This window comes from Babylonia areolata, chromosome 2 (genome assembly GCF_041734735.1).
Source record: "Babylonia areolata isolate BAREFJ2019XMU chromosome 2, ASM4173473v1, whole genome shotgun sequence".
Taxonomy (NCBI): Eukaryota; Metazoa; Mollusca; class Gastropoda; order Neogastropoda; family Buccinidae; genus Babylonia; species Babylonia areolata.
The window spans coordinates 33190514-33193013 of record NC_134877.1 but is presented as its reverse complement, the minus strand read 5'-3'; the positions used below and the strand labels follow the sequence as shown (position 1 = coordinate 33193013).

Genomic DNA, 2500 nt, shown 5'->3' with positions numbered 1-2500 from the left:
TTTCTTTCTTTTTTTTGTCTTTATTTCGAACCCTCTTGGCGACACAAATTTCAAAACTTCGTGATAAACACATGCAAAATGATAATCCAGGAGAGAAAAGAGCGGGGAATGACGATTACTATGAGAGTAAGGGGGAACGGAGAGAAAAGATAAGCGGGAGAGAAAGAGAACCACGACACAGAGAGACAGAGACAGAGACAGAGACAGAGAGAGACAGAGAAAGACAGAGAGAGATTCAAAAAAACTTTATTACTCAAGGCTAAATATTTTAGGCATTGCCTAGTCTTCCTATCTGTCCTTGTGACAACAAAAACAGTAACGATAAGACACAACAATAATAACAATGGTAAATACTACTACTACTACTACTACCACTGCCACTACTACTACCACTACTACTACTACTAATGATAATTATAATACTAATCAACGGACCATCATCATCATAAAAATATAATGAAGGGAACACAGTCACACACTCACACCCACCCACCCACCCACATATGCACACACTCGTCCCCAAACACACACACCCTTATGCACATACATAGTTGCACATATACCCACATGCATGCATATGTCTACATGTACATACAGATATGTATGCATATGCATGCATAAACATAATTAGGTATCAAATCGTATTGTAGTACATTACATATCATATTGTAGTACAATAGCAGATACCGAAAAAAGAAAAGTAAAAAAAAAAAATCAAGAAGTAAAGGGGTTATTAAAACTGTCAAATTAATCACCACACAGAATTCAGGAAAGAGGCACGACTGAAATGAAAATGTATAAACAGAGCAGTGAAACATAGTTATATCACTGTGCATATACAACAGTGATGAGAAATCTGACGCTGATGTGGCAGGCAATAAAGAGAGAGAGAGAGAGAGAGAGAGAGAGAGGCAGACAGACAGACAATAATACAAGGAAAGAGACAGGGAGAGAGAGAGAATGGACACAAAAACAACTTACCTATACCGATCACTAACATCTCAAATACAGTGCTGTTCAACCGGGAAGTCTGGCATTTGTTTACAAGTTGGATTCAGTTTTCGTTTTTGCTTCTTTTTTTTTCTTTCTTTTTTTTTCTTTATTTTACAGACCCTAGGAACCTTTGATTCACAGAAGACTGTTTAAATTCCAGATAATGAACGAAGTTCTGATCAAGTAGCCGTCATGCTTCCCCATCAACTTTTCTTTTTTTTCTTTTTTTTTTTACGTTTGCAATTCAGTCAGTTTAACAACAACAACAACAACAACATCAACAACACAAGAAGAGGGTGAAGGACAGAAGAAGAAACGAAGAAGGACAGAAGAAGGACAGAGGAAGAAGAAGAAGGACAGAAGAAGAAGAAGAGGAAGAAGGACAGAGGAAGAAGAAGAAGGACAGAAGAAGAAGAAGAGGAAGAAGAAGAAGAAGAAGAAGAAGGACAGAAGAAGAAGAAGAGGAAGAAGGACAGAAGAGGAAGAAGGACAGAAGAAGAAGAAGAAGGACAGAAGAAGAAGAAGGAGGAGGAGGACAGAAGAGGAAGAGGAAGAAGGACAGAAGAAGAAGAAGAGGAAGAAGAAGAAGAAGGACAGAAGAAGAGGAAGAAAAAGAAGAAGAAGAAGAAGAAAAAGAAGAAGGACAGAAGAAGAAGAAGAAGGACAGACGAGGAAGAAGGACAGAAGAAGAAGAAGAAGGACAGAAGAGGAAGAAGAAGAAGGCCGGAAGAAGAAGGACAGAAGGAGAAGAGGAAGAAGGGCAGAAGAAGAAGAAGGACAGAAGAAGAAGAAGAAGAAGGACAGAAGATGAGGAAGAAGGACAGAAGAAGAAGAAGAAGAAGAAGGACAGACGAGGAAGAAGGACAGAAGAAGAAGAAGAAGGACAGAAGAGGAAGAAGAAGGACAGAAGAAGAGGAAGAAAAAGAAGAAGAAGAAGAAAAAGAAGAAGGACAGAAGAAGAAGAAGGACAGAAGAAGAAGAGGAAGAAGAAGGACAGAAGAAGAAGGAGGAGGAGGAGGAGGACAGAAGAGGAAGAGGAAGAAGAAGAAGGACAGAAGAAGAAGGACAGAAGAAGAAGAAGAAGGAGGAGGGCAGAAAAAGAAGAAGAAGAAGAATGTAAATCCATGATGCTGGACATGCCATTGTGGCCTCCATCTATATCGAAAGATCGATTCGGATTGAGTTTCAGTGCCAAGGAATGAATGTGGACTGACACATGACATACGCTACGCCACATATGCGTAGGAGACTATGTTTACAATGTCAAACAATAGAGGATGAATATCATTTCTTAGATGACTGCGATTATATAAAGTAATTAGAATAGAATTCATACCCCCCCCCCCCAAAAAAAAAAAAAAAAAAAAAAAAAAAAATCAAAAATACCTTCAAAATATTATTAAACCCAGTCAGCTAATACTGGAAGACAAACTTGTGGAGCTGTTTAGGAAATTTGTCAGTAACTGCTGCCAAAAACGCCACAGCATGCAGGAATGATTCAATCTCT

At 38.7% G+C, this 2500-nt stretch overlaps 1 protein-coding gene across 1 annotated transcript in view; it reads left to right on the top strand.

The window, feature by feature from the left end:
* Window positions 1–2500, top strand: part of LOC143279407 (secretin receptor-like) — a 158320-nt gene that overhangs the window by 129387 nt on the left and 26433 nt on the right. The gene's annotated exons all lie outside the window — the stretch shown is intronic.